We start from the raw sequence: 27,390 nt of genomic DNA, 5'->3' as shown, positions 1-27,390 counted from the left end.
ATGACTTTGACATTTCTGGGAGCACTAGTGTCCTGATAAACCTGCTTTCCCAGGGTGAAAGAAAAACCTGTTTGCAGCATTTGCTGATTTCCATAATATAAATCTACCCAGCATGGTTCAAGCTGCCAAGATGACGTCATGGCACAAGGACTTAGGAAGAGAGGAGCACAGTGGGCTCTTGTAAGAAGGTATGGGCTGGCACATTTCTGCTGGTGAGGCTGAGATTTCTTTTTTTTTTTTTTTTTTTTTTTATTTTCCCACTGTACAGCAAGGGGATCAAGTTATCCTTACATTACAATTACATTTTTTTCCCCACCCTTTGTTCTGTTGCAACATGAGTATCTAGACAAAGTTCTCAATGCTACTCAGCAGAATCTTCTTGTAAATCTATTCTAAGTTGTATCTGATAAGCCCAAGCTCCCGATCCCTCCCACTCCCTCCCATCAGGCAGCCACAAGTCTTTTCTCCAAATCCATGATTTTCTTTTCTGAGGAGATGTTCATTTGTGCTGGATATTAGATTCCAGTTATAAGTGATATCATATGGTATTTGTCTTTGTCTTTCTGGCTCATTTCACTCAGGATGAGATTCTCTAGTTCCATCCATGTTGCTGCAAATGGCATTATGTCATTCTTTTTTTATGGCTGAGTAGTATTCCATTGTGTATATATACCACATCTTCTGAATTCAATCCTCTGTTGATGGACATTTGGGTTGTTTCCATGTCCTGGCTATTGTGAATAGTGCTGCAATGAACATGCAGGTGCATGTGTCTCTTTTAAGTAGAGTTTTGTCCAGATATATTGAGATTTCTAAGTAAAGACATTTGCATATACAAAGCTCAAGTTTAGCGGTAGAATCTGGGTGAGACATGGATTTTGGACTTAATCAGATGATCTGGCCATAAATATCTGTTAAAAAAAAAAAAAGACAACAGACCCAAAATGGCATTCCTTATGCTAAGCCCCATGTCACCAAACCAAAATTTAATTATAGTTTCAGCTTTCCCAGAAATGGAGTCTCAAACCAGTCAATCAGGAATCATCTGATCAGCACAAGTTAAGTAATGTTTGGTAGACTTTTGCCATCCCCTAAAGGAAAGTAACCTTGCAACAGCCAATCCACCTTTTGCCCAGTATTACTTTCTTGGTTCCCACTCCCTTCTGCCAATGAAAATCTTTCATACTGTACATCTCCCCAGAACCCCTTTCTAGCTGCTGGATCGGATGCTGCTCAACTCACACCAACTTTTGCTCAAATAAACTCTTAAAATTTTTAACATGCCTCAGTATCTTTTAACAGTTCTAGTGTCAAAAGAGGGAACCAAAGAAGGTCCAGAACAGCACGTCATTGAAATCATAGGCTATGTAGCCTTTTCAGATTGTCTTCTTTCACTTAGTAATATTCATTTAAGTTCCCTCCATGTTTTTCATGACTTGATAGTTAATTTCTTCATTTCTTTTCTTTTTTTTTTTTTGCTTTTTAGGGCCACACCCTCGGCATACAGAGATTCCCAGACTAGGGGTCGAATTGGAGCTGCAGCTGCTGGCCTAAGCCACAGCCACATCAGATCTGAGCTGCGTCTGCAACCTACACAGCTCACAGCAATGCAGGATCCTTAACCCACTGAACGAGGCCAGGGATCAAACTGCAACTTCATGGTTCCTACTCAGATTTGTTTCCGCTGCACCATGATGGGAACTCCAATAATTTCTTTTTGATGCTGAATAATATTCCATTGTCTGGATGTAGTGCAGTCTTTACTTATCCTTTTCACTAAAGGACATCTGAGTTAGTTCCAAGTTCTGGCAATTATTAATAAAGGTACTATAAACATCCAGGTGTGAGTGTCTCTGTGGATATGTATCCAAGGGCAATTTTACATTAATTTCATTACCTGCTATTTTACTAAATTATTTCATTGTTTGCCATTTTTCCATAGATACTTTGGAATTGTCCAGATAACCACTGCATCTGAAAATAAATATTATCGGAGTTCCTGTCGTGGCGCAGTGGTTAACAAATCCGACTAAGAACCATGAGGCTGCAGGTTCCATCCCTGGCCTTGCTCAGTGGGTTAAGGATCCAGCGTTGCCGTCAGCTATGGTGTGGGTTGCAGACACAGCTCGGATCTGGCGCTGCTGTGGCTCTGGCGTAGGCCGGTGGCTACAGCTCAGATTAGACCCCTAGCCTGGGAACTCCATATGCCTCGGGAGCAGCCCTAGAAAAGGCAAAAAGACAAAAAAATAATAATTAATAAATAAATAAATATTATCATCACTCTTCCTTTCTAATTCTAACGTATTTAATCGCTTTCTCTTGTCTAATTGTCTTACTATACCTCCAACCCAATGGTAAATAGAGTGGAATGGGGTTATGTTGTCTTGTTCCTGATTTTGGCAGCAAAGCAGCTGGTATTTCCCCTAAAGTAAAATGCTAGTCTTTAGCTAAAGTATATTTCTTATGTGCACAGAAGGTCCACATTTTTTTTTAGTGTTTTTAACATGAATCAGTGCAAATTATCTCAAAAGTCCTTTTGTGCGTCTATGGAGAAAACTTCATGATTTTTCTCATTAGCTGTATTAATACAACAGATTATATTAAAAGATTTGCTAAAACTGATCTAAATTTATATTCCTAGTATAAAACTCTCTGGGTCATTATACATTATTTAGTGTTCATCTGGATTCTGTTGGCCAATATTTTATTTAATATTTCTGCATAAATATATATAAACCTATAGTTTTCTTTGGTACAATCTTTATCAGGTTTGGGGAAATAATGTGTGTGTGTGTAAACACAGACATACACACACACAAGGAGACTGATCTGATCTATTGTCCCCCTCATACTTACTTCAATGTGGTTTTTATGGATATTTATTTTAAACCAAGATCTGCGCACTAATGCATTTGTTTTTATTGCGGTATCTTTGCTTTTAGAACACATAGTTCAGAAATATGTGTGATTCTAACCAGAAATACACATATCTATAATTTATATGTAGATGTATATATAATTTATATGTAGAAGTATATATAAATATATAAAATCTGAAACTATAATAAGCTAAATATGAGTTTATGCTGATGTTTGTCTCATCTGTTACCACATAGTTCACTCAGTCCTTCCTCTCTTATCTGTAACCTCCTACTCCAACAATGAAAAATCTGGCTCACACCAGCTGTCATCCATTTGCTTATCTGTTCAATCTCATTATACATACACAACAGTTTCTGAATTACTAACCAAGAGTGCAGTGCTTATATGCAGTTCCCTCTGTCATTAGTCCTACAGTCTCTACCACTCATTGCCAAAGTCAAGTCCCCCACCACCACCCTGTACCGCTTCAGTGAGATTATGTCATGCATTTGCAATACAGTTAGAGTTTGTCACACTCTGCATTCCATCCTTGATTTTAATTTTGCATATATTATGGTTCACTGTGCTATAAAGTTGTATACAGGTTTTGCAGTGTCATGTATCTGCCACTACAAATATTATACAGAATAAGTTTACGGCCGTAGAAATCCCATGCTTAGGATTTTTAGGGCAGCAAAAATACTCTGAATGATTCTATAAGAATGGATATTTGCCCTTATACATTTGTCCAAATCCATAGAGTGTACAATACCAGAGTGAACCCTATGGTAAACTATGGATGTTGGGTGATTATGTTGCATTATCATAGGTTAATCGGCTGTCCCCCTAGAGTGGATGGTGTCAATAACGGGGAGGCTGTACATGAGGCGGGTAGGAAGGATATGGGTAATTTCTATACAGTCTTCTCAATTTGCTGTGAACCTAAAACTGCTCTTTTAAAAAATTATTTTTTAGAGTTCCCATCGTGGCTCAGTGGTTAACAAATCCAACTAGGAACCATGAGGTTGCGGGTTCGATCCCTGGCCTTGCTCAGTGGGTTAAGGATCCAGCGTTGCTGTGAGCTGTGGTGTGGGTCGCAGATGAGGCTTGGATCCCACGTTGCTGTAGCTCTGGTGTAGGCCAGCAGCTACAGTTCTGATTCAACCCCTAGCCTGGGAACCTCCATAGGCCATGGGAGCGGCCCTGGAAATGGCAAAAAGACAAAAAAAAAAAAAAAAAAAAAAAAAAAGATTTTTTTTTTTTTTTTTGGTCTTTTTTTCCATCGAATCTGTGCCCTCATGGATGCTAGTCAGGCTCGTTAACCACTCAGCCAAGACAGGAACTCCTTAAAAGAGTCTTTTAAGAAAATTTCTTTAACCCCCAGGGCTTCACCTAGTCAACACTCTCCCCTCCCCCCAAGCCTTTAATCGCTGACTCGTGTTCCATCTTCATAGCATTTTCCTAGAATTTCATGTTAACACAACCACATAGTACACAATCTTTTCAGGTTGGCCTTTTTCTCTTAGCAATTTGCATTTAATTTTTATTCATATTTTTTCATGGATAGCTTTTTTAAATTACAGAATAGTATCCCACTATATGAACACAGTACAATTTGTCTACATATTCACCTACTGAAAGACCTCTTGGTTGCATCCAGTTCTTGGCAATTATGAATAAAGCCACTATAAACACTGATGTGCAAGTATTCAGGTGGACATAAATTTTCAAAGCAGTTGAATAAACAGGTAAACTGTGATGTATATACCTATGTTCATTTTTTGCATATGGACATCTAATTGTTCCAGCACTATTTGTTGAAAGACTATCATTTTTTCAATTAAAATTGCCTTTGTCAAATATCAAGGGACATTTACTTCTGGATTCTCTTTTCTGTTCCTTTGATCAATGTGTCCATTCTTTCACTGATATTACATTTTTTTCATAATGGTGGTTTTACTCGTAAGTCTTGAAATAAAATAATGTGAGCCCTCTGACTGTGTTCTTTTTTTTCAGAATTGGGTTGGCTACACTAGTCCCTTGGCCTTTCCATATAAATTTTGGAATCAGTCTGTCAATAGCCACCAAGCAGCTTGTTAAGCTTTTGATTGAGATTGCCCTGAACCAACAGATCAAGTTGGAAAGAACTGACCTAACAATACTGAGTCTTCCAATCCACTATAGAATGCCTTCCCATTTATTTAGATCTTTTATTTCTTCCATCTGTGTTTTGTAGTATTTCATATACAGATTCTGTACATACTTTGTTAGATTTATACCCCACCACTTCACCTTTAGTTGGCACTACTGTAATTTTTTAAAATTTCAAATTCCAATTGTTCGTTGCTAGTATATAGGAAAACAACTGAATTTTATATCTTCACCTTATATCTTATGGCCATGCAATATTCACTTATTAGTCCTAGTTTCTTTATAGATTTCTTGGAGTTTTCTACATAGATAATTATGTCATTTGTGACATGGTTTCTCCCATTCCAATCTGTATGCCATCTACTTCCCTTTCTTATTACTGCACTGCTAAGAATTCCAATACAGTATTGAAGAGGAGTGATGAGAGATGGCATTCTTGTCTGTTCTCAACCTTGGGAGAAAGTTTTCCATCTCTCACAATTAAGTATCACCCTTTTATTTTCCTAGCCTTTCTGAATCTGTGTTTCAAGTGTGTATCTTATATAGAGCACAGTGTTGGATTTTGCTTTGTTAAACAATCTGAAGTAATTTTCAATTGGTGGGACAAGTTCATTTATATCTATTGATGTGCTAAATGTGCTTGGTGTCAGTTATAATATTATTTTGTTATAATTATACATATTCATGTTTTATAAGGTCTATATGTTCTTCTATTTTTGAATATTTTTGTTATCAAAATTTGTATTTTTGTCCTAATGGTTACTTTTATTCTAATCCTTTTATGTAACTCTTTTTTCTCTCTTAGTTAATATCTTTTGGTCCCTTACAATGAGCAATATTGAAATTAGTAGCTTCATTTCGTCTAAACTCTGTCTCTTCCTCATCTGACTGGAAGTAATATCCTTTTACTACAGTCAATGATTCTAAGGCAATCAGCAAGCTAATTCTGCTTTATATCTCTGCTCATTCTCCAACCATTTTTTTTTTTGCTCTAATGCATCTACACAGCCATTGCATACTACATTCTATACCATATAAGCATTATTTAGATTTATTTCTATAAGTAAATATATATTTAATCCTTACCACAAATCTTTCTATCAAACTCTCCAATCATTTTGGGCTTAAAAGGCTCATTCTGTTTAAAAGATTCCTTAGAAGAGTCCCTGAATTCTAATGTGTTCATAAGAATTTGTCTGTGGTTTTTAAATTGAAGGTCAAATTTTCTTACTATAAAAGTTCAGCTTATACTTTCTTTCTTAGAGTTTCTTAAACATTTTTAATCCATTGACTTCTGGCATAAAGTGTTGACATTAAAGAGCAAAGAACACAGAATTTAAAGAAAAGACATAAATAAACTTAAAATGAAATGCTACATAAAGAACAATCTACAAAAAAGGTATAATAATCATATGTTTTGATGGTTCTAGCAAAAAATCTCAACATAAAAAAGCAAAAAGTCAGAATCACAAGCTAAAACCGATATAGCCACAGTGGAAAATTTTATTATACCTTTCAGAAACTTATAAATCAAACAGATCTAAAATTAGTAAATAAATATAAAATCTGAATACAACTGATAAGACTATACTTGATCTAACAAATAAACCCTGAGACGTAGAGGGGCATTTTAGCATACTGGATTAAGGGATATATTTTTATTTCAGACATTGTTTTGTTCTGTTTATAAAATTTCTTTGGTTCTTTTTAAATATTTCTCTAACTTTGCTAAGATTTCTTATCTTTCCATTCATTACAACATAATTTTCTTTACTTCACTGATCATGGTTAGATGAGCCATTTCAAAGTCTTTGTTGATCATTCCCACATCTGTGTTATCTCAGGGCTGGGTTCCATTCGTTGTCTTTGTCTTTTCCTTTGGGAAAGATCACCTTTTTCTGGTTCCTCCAATGCTAAGTAACTCTGAATTGACATAGTGACTTTTGGAGACTGCGGATTCTGTTTTACTTCTCAGAATTGTGTTGATATTATTGTCGTGGCAGGCGATTAATTTGGTTCAACTCAAAGTGCAAAATCTGTCTCACCTATAGTTGGAAGTAATTCAAATCCCATGTGAGTTATTTGGCTTTAGCTGCACACCGCTGTGAATCTACCCCATACATGTGCTTCAGGGCTCAGTAGAGATTTGAGCAGAGTTCACACTAAGAACTGAGGGGGTGCCCTTCTCTGGCTCTCACTGTTCTGCAGACTTAGCTCTAAATTGTTCAAGCCATTTTTTAAAACAGTGGGTTTCTATTGCATTTTAGCTGCTCCTTGCTTCTTTCTGGACTGCCCTCAGGCTAAAGCTTCACAATAGGAAGTTTTCTTCTTGATGGCTCCTTCTTCCAAGTTTCATCTCCCTTCCAAAAGCTTCCTGTCTTTGTTTACTCTTCATAGCCTTCAGGTACTTGTTCTGGTATTTTATTCACCATTGATCATTGTTATGTGAAGGAGAGTCAATCTGTCATAGCTACTTGGTCACATATGAAACAGAACTTTTTTTATTTTACGTTATTTTCATCCACTCCCCACCCATATCTTCATTTCCCTTTTCTTATGGTTCCCCATTCCAAACTATTATTCCTCATGTATTCCAGTCCTTATTCAATACATACGCTTAGGCATATATGTGACTTGGAAAGGTATATAGTATTGTGTTAGCGCGTATTTTAATTTATATAAATGGTTTCTTTTTTCACTCAAAAATGTGTTATATCTAATCATGTTACTAACCGTAAATGTAGTTCATGATCTCTGAGAGCTACAATGCTCAATCATACAAAGTTTAACCTATCCATTCTCCCAGATAAACTGCATTCATCTCTTTCTTAATGTGCCTAAAAATATGAAAAACATTTTATACATGTTTTTAATTTATATTCATTGACTATTTTCTATTAGGTTTATTAATATTTTCTTTTTTATTTTCAGTAGTAACTTTTATATTCTACTTAAGAATTCTTTATTAGTTTTAGATGTTCTATATCTATATAACCCAGTCTGTCTTCTATTTGTTAACTTTCTTACATTGTCCTTTATTGAATTAAACTTTTAGCTTAAGAGTAATTGAATATAAGAAGACTTTTTCTTATAGTTTCTACTTTTGTGATTTTTATTCAAGAAATACTTCCTGATCTGAGGTCATAAATAATAAACTTTTTTATATTCCATTTAATATTTAATTTCCTTATATTGTATCATATTGCATACAATATTCATATTTAAGTCTTTAATTCATTTGCACATAGTGTGAGATAGAAATCTTTGTTTTATTCAATTTGTCAATAAATTGAATAATTTATTCAATTTAATTAATAAATTAATTAAAGGGAGACAATTCTCCCTGTATAATTTACTAAGTATAATTTTCTGATTTGATGTTACCATTAACATATAATAAACTGCCATATATAAGCAAGTATATTTCTAGGGCTTCTATTCTATTTGATTGGCTTATTTGATACTATAGTTATACAATAATATTTTAATGCTGTAATTTTTCTAGAGTTAGTATTATTTTATAAATAATTCCCAACAATTCACAATTATATTTCACTAAATCTTAAAATCAGCTAATCAGGTTCTCTCTCCCTACCCCAAGAAAATTGTCTTGAGAATTTAATTAGAAATATATGTATAAATAAATAAGTACACCATTAAAAAAAGAAATATATAATATTTAAGTAGAGGGGTATCATGATGGCAGGACAGGAGGACTTGATTGCCTCCACATAGAAATATTCCTTCAAGACAACAATGGGTAACTGTAATACAGAGTGACAGACTGGATAAAAAAAACACAAACCTACAATATGCTGTAAGAGACAGTCGACAGAGACTCACTTCAGGGAAAAAGACTGAAAGTGAGGGTATGGAAAAAGATATTTCATGCAAATGAAAATAATAAGAAAGCAGGGGTAGCAATGCTCGTATCAGACAAAACAAACTTTAAAAACAAAGTACATAATGAAAGACAAAAAGGACATTATGTAGTGATAAAGGGATCAATACAAGAAGAGGATATTACCCTCATTAACATATATGCACCCAATATAGAAGCACCTAAACATACAAAACAAATACTACAACATTAAGGGAGAAATTGATAGGAATTCAGTAATAGTAATAGACTTTAACTCCCCAATGACATCAAAGGGCACATCATTCAGACAGAAAATCTATAAGGCAACAGAGTTCCTGAATGACAGAATAGATAAGTTGGACTTAATTGATATCTACAGGACACTACATTTAAAAAAGAGAGAGGGAGAAAAGAAAACATTCTTTAAAAAAAAAAAGAAAAGAAAACATTCTTTTCAAGCATGCATGGAACATTCTCTAGGATAGACCGCTTACTAGGTCACAAAATAAGCCTCAACAATTAAGAGGATAGAAATTGTTTCACATATTTTTATGACCACAGTTTTATGAAACTAGAAATCAATTATAGAAAGGAAAATGGGAAAAGAATAAGCACATGAAAATTAAACAACATGCTACTAAAAAAAAACCCAATGGGTCAATAATGAAATCAAAGAAGAAATCAGAAAATACCTTGAGGCACATTAAAACAAATTCTAACTTTACAAAATCTATGAGATGCAGCAAAAGTAATTCTAGGAGGGAAGTTCACAGCAATACAGGCCTTCCTCAAGAAACTAGAAAAATCTCAAATAAATAAACCCACCTACATACAAAAAATTAGAAAAAGAAGAAGAGACAACACCCAATGTCAGCAGAAGGAAGGAAGTAATAAAGACCGAGAAGAATTAAACATAAATCAAAAAAAAAATAGAAAAGATAAAAAAAATAAGAGCTGACTTTTTGAAACGATAAACAAAACTGACAAACCTCTAGCCAGGCTCACCAAAAAAAAAAAAAAAGAGAGAGGATTCAAATAAACACGAGTTGAAAGAAGAAAAATAACAACTGATACCACAGAAATACAAAAAAAAAAAAATGGAAAATACTATGAACAGTTATATGCCAACAAACTGGACAGCACAGAAGATATGGACAAGTTTCTATAAACATAGAGCCTGCCAAAGCTGAGTCAAGTAGAAACAAATAATTTGAATAGACCAATTTCTTTTTTTTTTTTTTTTTTGTCTTTTGTCTTTTGTTGTTGTTGTTGTTGCTATTTCTTGGGCCGCTCCTGCGGCATATGGAGGTTCCCAGGCTAGGGGTTGAATCGGAGCTGTAGCCACCGGCCTACGCCAGAGGCACAGCAACGCAGGATCCGAGCCGCGTCTGCAACCTACACCACAGCTCACGGCAACGCCGGATCGTTAACCCACTGAGCAAGGGCAGGGACCGAACCCGCAACCTCATGGTTCCTAGTCGGATTCGTTAACCACTGCACCACGACGGGAACTCCGAATAGACCAATTTCTAAAAGTGAAATAGAATCTGTAATTTTAAAACTCCCTGAAAACGAAAGTCCAGGACTGAACAGTTTCACTGGGGAATTCTACCAAACATACCAAGAATTTATATCTATCCTTCTCAAACTATTCCAAAAGACTGAAGAGGAGGGAACAATTCTAAATTCATTCTATGAAGCCACCATTACCCAAACCAGACAAGGACTTCACACGCATAAAAGGAAAATTTTAGGCCAATATCTTTGATGAATATAGATGAAAAAAATCCTCACCAAAATACTAGCAAAACAAGTCCAACAATACATAAAAAGGAGCATATAGCATGATCAAGTTAGATTCATTCTGGGTCACAAGGATGATGCAACATAAGCAAATCAATCCACATAAGACACCACATTAGCAAAAGGAAAGACAAAAACCACATGATCAACTCAATAGACACAGAAAATGCATATGACAAAATTCAACATCCAGTCATGATAAAAACTTTCACATAAGTGGGTATAGAGGGAACATATCTCAACATAATAAATGCCATTTATGACAAATCCACAGCCAATATAATTCTCAACAGTGAAAAGCTGAAAGCCTTCCCACTAAATTCAAGAACAAGACAAGGATAACACTCACTACTTCTATTTAACATAGTATAGGAAGTTCTAGCCACAGCAATCAGACAAGAAAAAAATATATAAAGACGTCCAAAGGAAGGAAAGATGTAAAACTGCCACCACTACAGATGACATGATACTCTATACAGAGAACCATAAGGTCTCCACACAAAAACTATTAAAATTAATAAATGAATTCAGTAAAGTAGAATACAAGATTAACATATAGAAATCTGTTGCATTTCTTGACACGAACAATGAAATCTCATAAAAAGAAAGCTTTTAAAAATCCTTTTTAAAGTCACCTCAAAAAGAAAACCTATGAATAAACTTAACCAAGGCCATAAAGGACCTGTAGGTTAAAAACTATAAAACAATGATAAAAGAAACTGAAGATGATTCAAATAAATGGAAAGATATCATGCTCTTGGATTGGAAGAATTAATATTGTTAAAATTGCCATACTACCCAAAGCAATCTACAGATTTAATGCAATCCCTATCAAAAGACCCATGGCATTTTCCACAGAGCTAGAACAAATAATTACACAATTTATATAGAACCACAAAAAACCCAGAATTGCCAAAGCAATCCCGAGAAAAAACAAAGCTGGAGGCATAACTCTTCCAGACTTCAGACTATACTGCAAAGCTATAGTAATCAAAAACTGTGTGGTATTGGTACAAAAACATCATATAGATCAATGGAACACAATAGAGAGCCCAGAAATAAACCCACATGTGTATAGTCAATTAATCTATGACAAAGGAGATAAGGATATATGGAGAAAAGACAGTCTCTTCAACAAATGGTGTTGAACTGACATGCACTACCACATGTAAATCAGTGAAATTAGACAGTCCCTCACATCATATACAAAAATAAACTCAAATTGGTTTAAAGACCTAAATATAAGACATGATACCATAAAACTCCTAGAAGATAACATAGGTAAAACATTCTTAGACATAAATTAAAGCAATATTTTCTTAGATCAGTCTCCCAAGGCAAAGGAAATAAAAGCAAAAATACAGAGGACATAATCAAACTTGAAAGCTTTCACAGAGAAAAGGATACCATCAATAAAATGAAAAGACAACCTAAGAATAAGAGAAAATATTTGCAAATGATGTGACCAATAAGAAGTTAATAGCCAAAATATATAAATAGCTCATACAACTCAATATCAGAAAAAAAAAAATCAATCAAAAATGGGCAGAAAACCTAGACAGATATTTTTCCAGAGAAGACATACAGATGGTCACCATAACTAATTATTAGAGAAATGCAAATCTCTACCACAATTAGGTATCATCTCACACTGGTCAGAATAGTCCATCATCAAAACAGACTACAAATAACAAATGCTGAAGAGAGTGTGGAGAAAAGGGAACCTTCCTACACTGGTGGTGGGCTTGTAAATTGCTAAAGCCACCATGGAGGACAGTATGAAAGTTTCTTAAAAAACTAAAAATAAATACAATACCATATCGCTTATAAGTGGACTCTAAAATATGACACAAATGGACCGATCTACAAACAGAAACAGGATCACAGACACAGAGAACAGACTTGTGGATGCCAAAGGACAGCGGGGATGGAGGAGGGATGAATTAGGAGTTTGAGATTAGCAGATACAAACTATTAAGTACAGAATGGATAAACAACAATGTCCTACTGCATAGCACAGGGAACTATATCCAATTTCTCGGGAGAGAACATAATGGAAAAAAAAATCATTAAATTAAAAAAAAGAACATAATGAAAAAAATACAAGCTAATATACATATATACATGTATGGGTCACTTTGCTAGATAGCAGAAATTGGCACGACACTGTAAATCAACTATACTTTAATAAAAACATATATAAATCCCCCAAAATAAAAACAGAGCTACATTATGAGCCAGAAATTCCATTTCTGGGCATCTATCCAGAGAAAACTCTAATTTGAAAAGATACATGCACCTCATTATTCAGAGCAGCTCTATTTACAATAGACAAGACATGGAAACAACCCAAGCACTCATCAATGGCCAAATGGATTAGGAAGATATGAGATAGATATATATATATGAGTTATTACTTACTCAGCCATAAAAAAGAATGAAATACTGCCATTTGCAGCAATATGGGTGGACCTAGCAAATAGTATACTTAATAAGGTAAATCAGACAAAGACAAATATTGTATCACTTATACATGAAATCTTAAAAATAATACAAACGAATCTATATACAAAACAAAAACAGACTCACAGACATAGAAAACAAACTTACTGTGACCAAAAGGGAAAGAGAGGCAGGGAGAAGGTATAAATTAAAAATATGGTATTAACAGATACAAACTATTATATATAAAATAGACAGGTAACAAGGTAACTGTATTGCCCAGGGTAATCTACTCAATGCTGTGTAACAACCTATATGAGAAAGGAATCTAAAAAGGAATGAATACATGCATATGTATCACTGATTTACTTTGCTGTACATCTGAAACTAACACAGCTTTGTAAATCAACTATTTTCCAATAAAATTTACTTTTAAAAAATGTTTTACCTTTTCATTCAGGGGCTCTTAAAAAAATGTCTGCAGGAGTTCCTGTCATGGCGCAGTGGTTAACGAATCCGACTAGAAACCCATGAGGTTGCGGGTTCGGTCCCTGCCCTTGCTCAGTGGGTTAAGGATCTGGGGTTGCCGTGAGCTGTGGTGTAGGTTGCAGACGCGGCTCGGATCCCGTGTTGCTGAGGCTCTGGCGTAGGCAGGTGGCTACAGCTCTGATTCGACCCCTAGCCTGGGAACCTCCATATGCCACGGGAGCGGCCCAAGAAATAGCAAAAAGACAAAAAAAAAAAAAAAAAAAAAAATGTCTTCAAAGAGTTTTCAAAATGCCTCCATCAAAGTCAGAGATTATCTTCTACTGCATTGTCTAGTGATTATTACTGGTACAGTAAAATGCCATTGATCTTTACAAGTTTATTTTGTATCTAGCTCCTTGCTGACTACATTAATGGTAATAATTTGCCTGGGGGGAGGGGAAGGGGGCAGGACAGTAACAGCATCTGCAAAAAATTTAAACAGAAAAGAAAATGAAAAATAAGACAGTTTGCTTCTTTTACAATTCTCACACACTTGATTGTTTTGTTAGATTTTATTGTTCAGGACTTCTAAAGTCCTAAAATCTTAGCCTTATTCCTGACCTTAAAAGGAACTTGGGTTTTGTTCATCTTCATTTTTAGGAGTTCCAGTCGTGGCACAGCGGAAACGAATCCAACTAGGAACCATGAGGTTGCAGGTTTGATCCCTGGCCTCACTCAGCGGGTTAAGGATCTGGTGTTGTCATGAGCTGTGGTGTAGGTCACAGATGCGGCTCGGATCTCGTGTTGCTGTGGCTGTGGCGTAGGCTGGCAGCAACAGCACTGATGAGACCCCTAGCCTGGGAACCTCCATATGTCTCGGGATCAGCCTTAGAAAAGACAAAAAAAAAAAAAAAAAAAAAAAAGAGGTTGGACTTTACAGAGTTCCTGTTGTGGCTCGGTGAGTTAGGGGCCTGACGTAGTCTCCATGAAGATGCAGGTTGAATTCCTGGCCTCACTCAGTGAGTTAAGGATCCCAAGTTCCTGCAAGCTGCGGGAAGAATTGCAGAGGTGGCTCAGATCTGGTGTTGCTGTGGCTGTGGAGTGGCTTGCAGCTGAAACTCTTAATTTGACCCCTGGTCTGGGAACTTCCACATGCTGCAGGTGTGGCTGTAAAAAAGAAAAAACAACAACAAAAAAAAAGATTGGACTTTACCCCAAGAGTAATGAGGAGCCACTGAAGGGATTTAAGCAGGGAGGGACATGAACAGTTTTGCTTGAGAAGGACTAATTTAGCAATAACGAGAAAGTTAATTGGAGAGAAAGCAGGACTAAAGGCTTGACCCTTCCAAAGACGACTCTAATCCAAGCGATGAACAATGGCTGGCGGCTTGAACTACAATACAGTCGGGAAGGAAAAGACTATTAGACGGAGGTAAAAGATATACGTAAGTAGAACTAACAGGAGGTAGTGAGACTGGTGATCAGCTGTATAAAAAAGGAAGAGCAAATGCACTTAAATCAATCATTACTTAAAATTATTCTCTGAGCTATATATTTTGGATTCAATACATTTATCTACAAGTGTTCAGGCATTCTCTAAAACAATGAGGTTAAAAGATAAATGTTTACATTTTATTCAAAACTGTCAGAGTTCAAATAAAATTGATGAGAACATAAATAAAGAGTCAAACACATAATCGGTAAAAATGATTTGGACAGGTTCATTTCATAGCATGTCACTTTCCTCGCCATTTCAGTTTTAGTCTGCTCTAACTTACCCGTTTTTCCTCCGTTATTGGAACACCTCTACAAAGTCCCCATAATAAAACACCACTGAGTCTATTAAAGTCACCAAAAGAGACCGAGCTGAGAATAGAGGGCATCATGGAGAAACTAGATCAGCTGGTCCCACCCAGACCCCTCACCCACCCTGACCCCCACCACCAGCGCCACACACAGCACAGACCCCATCCTCAGCCCTCGAGACACATACCACAGGGGCATCAGCTGGACGTCCTGCTGGAGGTGAGGGGCCACTTGGGACGCAGAAGCCATATGGCAGGGATTTCCTGAGGGCCAGGATGTCCTCCCCAGCTCTGCAGGCAGGCGCCTCGGGAAAGGTGAGCGACCTCAACAATGGCACCTACCTTGGCTTCATTCTGTTCCGGGAGGGCCAGGTGTCTCTGTCTCTTTCCTGCTCATCCACCCCAGCAAAGGGGTGTCCCCTCTCTGGAGGGCAAGGAACCAAGGTTACAACAGGGTTATTTTCAAAGGTAAAGTTGTTAATGGCACCGCCAATGACCTCACTGAATGTGGTCTGACCCTAAGCCCAAGTGCCACACTGTGTGAGTACCTGGAGACTTGAAACTTCCCCTGCCTGAGACCTTAACACATACTCTGTGAGGCCTTGATTGACAAGACCACCAGGAATTGAGAAATTTCTCATATTCCTGTCAAGGAAGAAAGCCTTTTCTTCACAGGTAAATATCCTTAGATACCCTGAGAGGCGCCCACAGGCAAAGCTACAGGTCCCATCTCAATTAATACTGAGCATGACCCACTTAGATGCCTCTTCTACTCAAGGGCTGCTCGGAGCCCCCATTCATGATTCCTACCACCAAGGCGGGCACTCTCCCTCAGATATTCAATAAAAGAGGGCTGCTCAAGGTAGAACTATTACTATATATGCCTGTCCTTCCCCATGACGACCAGTATTCTCAGATTCAGTCATGTCTTTCACTATAGAGTTTATAAGATATGTTCAGAGGAAAAGTATTCTGCTCTGTCTCAACACATATTACACCAAAAAAAAGATTCCTTGATAAGTATATGCTATCATCCCCCATTTCATATTCTGTATATTCCGCCTCTCAAATATCTCTTACATTTATCCATTTCTCTCTATGCCGAGTTGCCAGATCTGAGTTCAGATCGTCCCCAGCTCATCTAGGTTACTTGTCACAGCTTCCCTTCTACCTATTCCATCTTCTCTAATCCACTGTTCACACAGCAGCCTGAGTTATCATTCTCAAAAGCCAACTCCTACTGGTCATGTCCAAGTGACCTCAAAATCTGATCTCAGGCTAGAAGAGTCCTTCATGCTGCCTGAGTTGTGAGCTAGTGATTCTTAGAAGCCTCCAGTTGAAAAGGCCTCCACAAACTGGGGTGTGAGCATGTGTCTCATGTCAACCATGGCAGCATTGATGCTAAGGCTTTCTCCCCTTGCTCACAGATGCACACTCTGGTCTGCTGTCTCTATACTAAGCTACAAAATCCTTCATGAGTCACTCTGGGAATCTGCAAAGGGCAACATACATGCTACCACAAATTCCAGAACCTTGGGCCAATCCTTGAGACAATCTATAAGCTCCAGACCTTTTTCTTCCTTTGCTAACTTTCTTTAAGTCTCAGGGGCTCAGTCCATTTCCTTTTCCCTTTCCATTCTTCCCCCCACTCCAGGGATCCATCTTTTTCCCTGGAGAGTCACTTTTCCTTAAGCTTGGCCATAGAATGGAATGCTAGGTTCTCAGTAACCCCTTTCTTAGCAGTTTTCCAAGCCAAGTTCATGATCTTTTTCCCTTAAGCTTCAAAAAAATATGCTAAGAGGAAGTATAGGTAGATAGCAAACATGGAAAAATAATACATATTCCAGATCCTATGCAGTTATCCAAGTGTTGGCCCCTGATCTACAGTCCCTGACTCCCTTTCAAAACAAGTAAAGCAGAGAAAGACAAATATCATATGATTATCACTTATATGTGGAATCTAATAAAAAAAAGTGATACAAAGCAACTTATTTATAAAACAGAAACAAACTCACAGATTTCAAAACCAATCTTATGGTTACCACAGATGAAACCATTGAGGAGAGGGGGCAATTGGGAGGTGGGAATTATACACACTACTGTATAAATAGATGATTAATGAGAACCTACTGTATAGCACAGGAAAATCTACTCAATAGTTTGCAATAACCTATATGGGAAAAAAGAATGCTTATACTTACCATGTATGACTGATTCATTTTGCTGTACACCTGAAACTAATACAACATGGCAAACTGACTATACTTCAATAAAATTAAATTTAAAGAAAAGCACAATTGGATTTCTATGCTTTCCTTTGATCTCTGCTGGTACAGCTCTCCAAACCTCCTCTGACTCACTAATCCTCCTTATGCCTAAGTCCCATTAAGGAGGAAAATGTGCTGACCCCTTCCCTTCTCTGGATTGAACCTGAAGACAGGTCCATAACAGAGAATCAAGTACCACTTATATCTGCTGTACTACCTGGCACCTAGTTCCCCATCCCTCCATGTCCCCTTCCTGCTTGCTGTCACTCGTATGAACACATACACAGGACTGGAACAAAGAGAAAGTCAAAGGCAAGTAAGAGCTTTGAAACAAGAAGTGTTCAAGAGTCTTTTATCAAGTGGAGGAAAGAAATACAGTGTATGTTTATTCGCATGTATGACTGAAGATGACTTTCCTGCCAGTCACTTTGGATGAGGGAGACAGCAGTGGACTAGGCAAATGCATTGCCTTCTTTCATAAAGCTTACAATATTCAGAAAGCCAGTTTCTAGGAAAAATGGAAGGTAAACATAGCATAAAACAAATATAAAGAGGGAAGCAGGAACCCTGAGATAGGTCTTCATGCCATCTGTACTAAGGAACCTCAACACCTTAGGTGACAGGGATTTTTAAATAAAGGACTTTAAAACAAGGGATTTTAAGCAGTAATGCAGCTGCATGTGCCATTAGAAAGGATGCTCTGAGAGTTGTGTTGAAGAATTTGGATGGAAGAAAACTGAGACAGACTGGCTAGAGGCTCACAGAAATCCAAGAAAAATATTATTTGAATAAGTGATGTGGAAGCAGCAAGAGAGAAGAGAACTTGTGGATTATTAGATAAATACTTTAAATCTAAAATTCCAGGACACACACTGATTACATGTGACAGAAGAGCAGAGTGCCCCTGGACGTCAGACGCTCTCAGAAAGGTAGATAATTTTCCTAATGCGTATATAACAGATACACAATTTAAAATACAATAAAATATTCTAATCCACATACAATGTCTGATATATACAAAATGTAGTTAATAGTCTTCAGCTGCAGAACATTTAAAATTCTCCTTCAAGCAGGTGACTTCTATTACCTGTACTCTATAGACAGACAGGAGGCTAATTCGTTGTCTTAGCTTCTGAAAGTCCCATGTGGGAGTTGACATGATGAAACATCTTAAACATATCGGTGTCTCCGATGTTTGCTTTGTCCTATGGCAGGTGGTGCTTGGGGTGGGTCTTCTAGGAGACAGTCTTACTCAGAGGAAAGTTTACCAGCATCAACCCTAGCAATCCAGATTTTCCGGGAGCACAATCCCTAGCAGGCCGTCTGTGATGTCAATCCCCTTGGATTTTAAAGAGAGAAATCAATTCGGCAAAATTAGCTCAAACTCTTTTTTAATATGAGATTTCATCTCAATTTATCTCAATGGGGAAAGTATTCATTTCCTACATTCATATTTAAACCTGGGAATGCATCTTCTAGAGTCAATGATTCTGTCTAGGGGACATTCTGTGCAATCTTTGATGGATACCCACTGCTTCAGAGTAGCAACATTTGGTTTGATTAGCCTAATTCTCTGGGCACATAACTTCCTAACCTTTAGCTGAGGCACTTAGAAATATTATATGCGGTTTTCCATTTCATTAAATGCGTTTTAGTGGCAAACACAAAGCCATGTTCCTTATGAAAGAATAATGTTTATACTTAGCTTTAAAATAACTGCCTTTAAACCTACGAGTTTACCAATAACAATCATTTTGAGATTTACTTCAACTGATTTATTGCCTAATATTTATTCATTTATTCAGCAAATGTTTATTGAGATTCTAACAGATATGCGGCATTATAGGCAAATGGAGAAAAATAAATGTTCAGCAAGGTTGCAATTTAACCCACCAATTTGATGAAGGAAGTGAAAAGGCAGAAGGGCTTATGTTAAAAGTGGTATTTGGCTTATCCCCGAAAGGTTTCTGTAGACAGGGGATGAGGTAAAAGAGAAAACTCATAAAGATCATGAGTAAGGCGGTTAGGTTTAGCAAATAATAATACAAAGTATCAGTTCGATTTCAGGAATTTCTAATTATTTATGCATATTACATGAGATAAAGGGAAAATACTACGAGACACTAAAAAAGCTTCCTTGTTAAAAAGAATTCAAATTCAGTATTCTGTGTTTTTTATCAGATATCTGATAAAAAGCTAGTCCTGAGCTTTTATCATCAACTTTGTTCAATAGCCCAAAGGAATGAGATTATTTGGAGGAATATAGTGAAGGATGAGGCTAGAAAGGAAGAAACTAAATCGTGGAGGCCTTCAAGTACAATGCAGAGGATTTTAGGGTTTACTGAGTAAGTTTCTGAAAGCTGCAAAAACCAATTAAGAAAGAGAGTGGTGCAATTCACTTGGGCTTTAAAAAGCTAATTCGCAATTTAACAAAAACATGCATGACCTATAGAAAGAAAATTTTAAATGCTACTAAGTGATATAAAATAAAATTTATATCAATAGAAGAAAAAATACTGTTGGGTCTGGGTGGGATGACTGGATATTCAAAAAATGTCAATCATCTCTGTATTGTTTTCCTGTGGGTGCTGTAACAAAGCGCTTAAACAACAAGAATGTATCATCTTCTAGTTGCGCAGTTCAGCAGTTCACCATCTGTCTCACTGTGCTAAAATCAAAATCTGCCACCTTCCTTTCTGGAGGTTGGGGCCAGGGTGGGGGGCTATTTCCTTGTCTTTTCAAGCTCCTGGAGGTGGCCCACCTTCCTCACTGCCCCTTTTCTCCATTTTTCAAAGCTGCACCAGCAGGTGAGTGGGTCAAGTCCTCACACTACCTCCTTCTGACCTGCCCTCTGCCTCTCTCTCCCACCTTTGAGAACTAATGAAATTTAAATTGGTCCCACCCAGATAATCCATGATAATCTCCTCTCAAAATCCCTACCCTTAATCACATCTGGAAAGTCCCTTTTGGGGAGGGCACAGTTGTTAGTTTGCCTGTCACAATCTCTAAAAGAATCAATAAATAGAGTGGAATCTTAATACTATTACCAACATACTGGTCAAAATACTCAAGCCTGTTCTAAAATTCTCAAGCAAAATAAACATGTAAAACTGATCTTAAATTACTATATATTTGACATAGTCCTACAGAGAGTTTAGTTTAACACTTAGCAAAATGAATGCCCTGACACAGTAATGCTATATGAGATGTGGTTGACAATAACAAATTCAAAGGCTATCTTCTCACCAAAGTAGGCCAGCGCATGGTTAGGATGGATGCATGGATAATAAGTTTGCAGGTTCTGAGAGTCCACCATCCAGGATGCAATGCTGTCAAACCTCAGAGAAGCACAGCATCCCTGGGAATTCTAACACAATTATAGGAGTATGAGAAACCTCTTCAGCAGGCCAAAATCACCAGGACTCAACAACTCCTCCAGGTCAGCCTAGAGTAACGATTCCAGGAGTTTCCAGTTCTACCTGCCGTAAAGCCCCTTTTGCCACTTTGTCCATAGGTTACACACAGCGCAGCCATGTTGATGTCTATTCTGTGGACAGTGACAACCAGAGGCTGTGAGGTCTATGGGGGGCTAAGTATGGAGAGTGAAGCAGAGGCCATGGGTGGTCTCTCGATACCCATTCCCCTCTCCCTCTTCAGTAATCTAAGATCATAACCTTAGCCAGTCCCGCTGTCACCAAACTAAAAGCCACAAGCTTCCTTGCAGCTAGTGATGGCCACGACTAAATTTTTCCCAGGATTGTGAGTATAAGTGATATACAAAACTTTTTTTTTTTTTTTTTTTTTTTTTTTTTTTTTTTTTTGCTTTTTAGGGTCACACCTGCAGCATATGGAGGTTCCCGGGCTAGGGGTCGAATTGGAGCTGTAGCTGCCGGCCTATGCCAGAGCTATAGCAACACAGGATCCGAGCTGCGTCTGTGACCTACACCACAGCCCACGGCAACGCCGGATCCCCAACCCACCGAGCGAGGCCAGGGATCGAACCTGCAACCTTACAGTTACCAGTCAGATTTGCTTCCGCTGCGACACAACAGGAACTCTGATATACAAAACTTCTAGGTCATACCTTTAAAAGTAAAACACCTTTCCCTCCCCTTCCCACTGGCTGAACTGTAGATGTAACAGTAAAAGATGAAAGAGCCACGTTAGACCAGGAGCTTGAAGTCACAGGTTACGAAGGGCACCTTAGTGATGGTGATGGTGTCACAGGTCTACACATACATTCAAAACCATCACACGGTACCCACTGAGTAGATGCAGGCTATTGTATACCAAATAAATCTCAGTAAAGGAGTAAAAAATAAAAATAAAATTGAGATCATCACACCAGCCCCCCTAAAAAAAAAAAAAGGGCAGAACAAGAAGACAGAAGGAACTGGTGTCCCTAACACCGGGCACTACCAGAGCAGCCCTGGCCTGCTCACACTATGATTGTTACGTGAGAGAGAAATGTGTATTGCTGAGTCATTATTACTTGCCTCCTGTCTAATACAGAATGTGATACTGGGACAGAAGGGGTGATATCACCAAAGCAAAATACAGTGCGTTGGCTTAGTGATAGGAGAGTGACACAGCAGGTGACAAGGAAGTATGACATGGGAGGAATCTGATGATTGCTGTTAGGCCAGAGCAAAACATTTGGTGCCCTGTTACCTGAGATACCTTGGTGGGCAGACCATGTGTAATTCTAGCCGAACTCGCTGGAATATCTCAGAACATCAGTGTGTGTTGGCTGCTGTATGTCACTTTGAGCAAAATCCTATTTAAAAATATGAATTCAAGTCAGGTATTTTGTACTTCTTGAAGTTCTTAAAATGTGGCCATGTTATTGTTGTTTTTTTGTGTGTTTTTGTTTTTTTTTTATAGCCCCACCTGTGGCATATGGAAGTTCCTGGAGCTAGGGGTCAAATGAGAGCTGCACCTGCCAGTCTATGTGTGGTCATGATATCTTTAAGCTTTGGAGTTCCCTTTTGGTGCAGCACAAACCAATATGACTAGGAACCATGAGGTTGCGGGTTTTATCCCTGGCCTCACTCAGTGGGTTAAGGATCCGGTGCTGCCGTGAGCTGTAGTGTAGGTTGCAGACACAGCTCGGATCCTACATTGCTATGGCTGTGGTATAGGCCGCAGCTGTAGCTCTGACTGGACCCCTATCCTGGGAACCTCCATATGCCGCAGATGCAGCCCTAACAAGTAAAATAAATAAATAAAATGATATTTTTAAATTTTTGACTTAAAAATGTTCCTATAAAAAATGTTCATAGGAAAAAAAGATTATTTCCTCATTAATGGATCAAAGGTGAGTGATTGAATGCAAGGACACCAACTGGGAGACCAGGAATAGTCAGGTTAGAGATGCAATCAGCACAGCATCAACAGGGATGGCAAAGAAATGATGGAACTTCAAGACTCAACTAGTATCCAGATTTGGGAGAAAATGAACAGGAAGACGTCAAGATGACTAAGAATCTATCAAAAAAAAAAAAAGAAGTGTCTAAAACAAAGCTGATGATCAAATAGTACTAGTAAGGAAAGCAATTAGGAAGTAGGAGTTAGCAGAAGAAAGAAGGGTAGCCAGTTAACTTATGACAATAAAATCACCTACCATGAGCATCTCTTTTACCAAAGAGGGAAAAGGTAAAAGAAAAATGCCAGGTCTGAAAGAATATCTCTGTCCCTGGTGGTTCTATTTAGAGAGAAGATGGATGACGTTTTGCAACCAGATTCAGTTATACACAATTAAGATAAATGGCTGTCTGAAACAAACTCAAAGATTTTGAAACCAAACTTATGGTTACCAAAGGGGAAACACTTGGAGGGAGGTGTAAATTAGAAGGTTGGGATTAACATACACACGCTATTATATATAAAATAGATCGGTAACAAGGACCTACTGTATAGCAGGGAAATCTACTCAATGCTGTGTAACAATCTATATGGGAAAAGACCCTGAAAAGGAATAGATACGTGTATACATATAACTGATTCACTTTGCTGTGCACCTAATACCAACAACATTGTAAGTCAACTATATTCCAATTAAATTAAAGAATAAAGATAAATTTTAAAAAATGTTTAAAAAGATAAATGATCTGACTGTGGCAGCTTGGGTTGCTAAGGAGGCATGGGTTCAATCCCCAGCCCAGCAGAGTGGGTTAAAGGATCTGGCATGGTCACAGCTGCAGCTTGGGATTTGAAACCCTGATCTTCATAGTCTAGGGTATGGCCATAAAAATAAACAAATTTGAAACTATCTTCTCCCATTCTGTAAGTTGTCTTTTTGTTTTCTTTTGGGTTTCCTTTGCTGTGCAAAAGCTTGTCAGTTTGATTAGGTCCCATTGGTTTATTTTTGCTATTATTTCTGTTGCTTTGGGAGACTGACCTGAGAAAACATTTGTAAGGTTGACGTCTCAGAGAATGTTTTGCCTATGTTCTCTTCCAGGAGTTTGATGGTGTCTTGTCTTATATTTAAATCTTTCAGCCATTTTGAGTTTATTACCTGGAATCTAATATACGGCACAAAGGAAACTTTCCACAGAAAAGAAAATCATGCACTTGGAGAATAGACTTGTGGCTGCCAAGGGGGAAGGGGAGGGAGTGAAAGGGACCGGGAGCTTGGGATAAACAGATGCAGAATGTTGCCTTCGGGATGGATTAGCAATGGGATCCTGCTGTGTCGCCTTGGGAACTCTGTCTAGTCAATTATGATGGAACATGAAATGAGAGAAAAAAGAATGTATAGATGTATGTGTAACTGGGTCACCATGCTGTACGGTAGAAAAAATATATATATATAAATAAATGATTAAAAAATAATAATAAAAAAATAAAAAATAAAATAAAATAAACAACAAACAAGAAAGATAAATTGCTGTTTGAAAGGAAAACTCATTTACCTCCTGGGCGACTCTCCACTGCAGCAGTGGATATACTACTTGTAAAATGTATGTGATTACCTTATATTCTTTTAGAAATTCAAACTGAGAAGTTACGATCGTGGAGCAGTGGAAACAAATCCAACTAGGAACCATGAGGTTGCAGGTTTGATTCCAGGCCTTGCTCAGTGGGTTGAGAATCCAGCACTGCTATGAGCTGTGGTATAGGTCGCAGACTCAGCTTTGACTGGGTCTGCTGTGGTGCAGGCCGGCAGCTATAGCTCCAATTTGACTCCTGGCGTGGGAACCTCCATATGTTACAGGTACAGGCCTAAAAAGCAAAAATTAAAAAATAAAGAAATTTAAACTGATTTTCTTAAATTTTTATTTTATTGAAGTATAGTTGATTTAAAATGTTGTGATAATTTCTCCTGTACAGCAAAGTGATATATAATCTTTTTCACATTCTTTTCCATTGTGGTTCATCATAGGATTTTTTGTTTGTTTGTTTGTTTCTTTGCCTTTTCTAGGGCCAATCCTGCAGCATATATGGAGGTTCCCAGGCTAGGGGTCTAATTGGAGCTATAGCCACCAGCCTATGCCAGAGGCACAGCAATGCGGGATCCAAGCCACGTCCACAACCCACACCACAGCTCACAGCAACACCGATCCCCCCAACCCACTGAGCAAGGCCAGGGACCGAACCCAAAACCTCATGGTTCCTAGTTGGACTCGTCAACCACTGTGCCACGACGGGAACTGCCATCATAGGATTTTGAATACAGTTCCCTGTGCTATACAGTAGGACCCTATTGTTTATCCATTCTATACATAAAAGTTTGCATCTGCCAATCCCAGACTCCCAATCCTTCCCCTCCCCTTCCTCCCTGCTCCCCTTGGCAACCAGAAGTCTGTTCTCTCTATCTGTGAGTTTGGTACTTTTTCATAGATATGTTCATTTGCATATTTTAGATTCCACATTTAAGTGACATCATATGGTATTTGTCTTTCTTACTTAACTTATGCTTAGTATGATAATCTCTAGGTCCATCCATGTTGCTACAATGGCATTATTTCATTCTTTTTACCGCTGAGTAATATCCTATTGTGATATATATATCACAATAGAAAATTGTACATACTGTGATATATATATATATATATATATATATATTTTTTTTTTTTTTTTTGCTTTTTTAGGGCCAAATCAGTACTGCAGCTTAAAGCCAACACCACAGCTACAGCAACGCCAGGTCTGAGCTGCATCTGCAACCTAAACCACAGCTCATGGCAATGCCAGACCCTTAACCCATTGAGCAGAGCAAGGGGTCAAACCTGCATCTTTACAGACACCATGTCGAGTTCTGAAGCTGCTGAGCCACAATGGGAACTCTGTTTTTATTCTTTAAGTAAAAGTTTGGGTCATGATTTCTAGTGCTTGTGGCTGCAAGCATCCTACTTGATACTTCCATAGGGTAAAGAAGGATAAATGTGGTCATCACGAAGGTCTAGAACAGGACTCATGGGGAGTCCCCCTGGTGGCGCAGCAGAATCGAATCTGACCAGGAACCATGAGGTTGCGGGTTTGATCCCTGGCCTCGCTCAGTGGGTTAAGGATCCAGCATTGCCATGAGCTGGGGTGTAGGTTGCAGACGCAGCTCGGATCTGGCGCTGCTGTGGCTGTGGCATAGGCCGGTGGCTACAGCTCCAATTAGACCCCTAGCCTGGGAACCTCCATATGCTACGGGTGCAGCCTTAAAATAAATAAACAAATAAATAAATAAATAAATAAAACAGGAGTCATCTAACTTCCTCGGTAAAGGGCTCCACAGTAAATGTTTTAGGCTTCACAGGCCACCTATCTCTGACACAACTGCTCCACTCTGCTAACGTAGCATGAAAGTGGCCAAGACAACGTGTAAAGGAATGCAGATGGCCAGATTCCAATAAAACCTCATTCATGGACGTTGAGTTTTGAATTTTATATATTTTATTCTTTTGATATTCTCCCATCTCTTAAAAAATGTAAAAACCATTCTTAGACCATGCCCCGCCCCCCAAAAAATGGTGAACTTCTTTGACCTCCAAACCATCATTTGCCAACACCTGTGTTTATAACCAAAAAAGGTGGTAGAACTGAACACAAATTCCTTGGCGGCTGAGGGAAAACTGGTAACAAACTAGAAAGAGAAGAAAGCTGCCATAACTTGAGAAAGTTTATCTACCAGAAAACGACAGCAAATATCACTTAATGAATGAAACATAACAAACATTTCTCACTAATGTCAGAAAGAAAACATGAATGCCTGTCACTATTTCTATTCAACAATATATTGACAATATATATATCAGAAAGGAGCAGAAGTCACTGTTCTGGTTATTTGATCATTTTCTTAAAAAAAAAAAAAAAAAAGAAGAAAGAAAAGAAAAAGAAAAAAAACTAAGAGGTGGCCCAACTGGTTAAAGATCCAGCTTTATCACTGCTGTGCTGTGGGTTCAATCCCTGGCCCCAGAACTTCCACATGCTGTGGGCATGGCCAAAAAAAAAAAAAAAAATAAGAGGCCAAATATAAAAATTTAGAAGGTAACCTAACAGAGCTCAATATCCAAAAATTAGTTTCCCTCACAGTAGCAACAGACAATTAGACAACATAAATAAAATTCAATGGTATCTCTGCATAGAGAGTATACACATGTTGCATTATATTTATTTTAGAAACTAGGGACTTTTGACCTATTATAAATGCATCTTTTAAAATCGTTACCAATATAAAGCATAATATATTATAAATGTGAACAAAACTTAAAAGTAAAACTCAGTGAATTATCAAACCTTT

At 37.8% G+C, this 27,390-nt stretch overlaps 1 protein-coding gene across 5 annotated transcripts in view; it reads right to left on the bottom strand.

The window, feature by feature from the left end:
* Window positions 1-27,390, bottom strand: part of REXO2 (RNA exonuclease 2) — a 146,442-nt gene that overhangs the window by 38,342 nt on the left and 80,710 nt on the right. For 2 of the 5 annotated variants that reach the window (XR_014815351.1, XR_014815353.1), the window contains 2 exons: window positions 18,748-18,999; window positions 15,736-15,817 (listed from right to left, as the gene is read on the bottom strand). The gene's annotated coding sequence lies outside the window, so the exon portion shown is untranslated. Of the gene's footprint in view, window positions 1-224; window positions 912-6,498; window positions 7,484-13,970; window positions 14,072-14,209; window positions 15,818-18,747; window positions 19,000-27,390 lie in introns of those variants that run through there. The other 3 variants (XR_014815355.1, XR_014815358.1, XR_014815357.1) reach the window with 3 other exon arrangements.

This window comes from Sus scrofa, chromosome 9, assembly GCF_054392235.1.
Source record: "Sus scrofa isolate SSC_HxYL_T2T_F1_AM1 chromosome 9, Sscrofa_HxYL_maternal_Yorkshire_Landrace_v2.0, whole genome shotgun sequence".
NCBI lineage: Eukaryota > Metazoa > Chordata > Mammalia > Artiodactyla > Suidae > Sus > Sus scrofa.
This window is presented reverse-complemented; position numbering and strand designations above follow the sequence as displayed.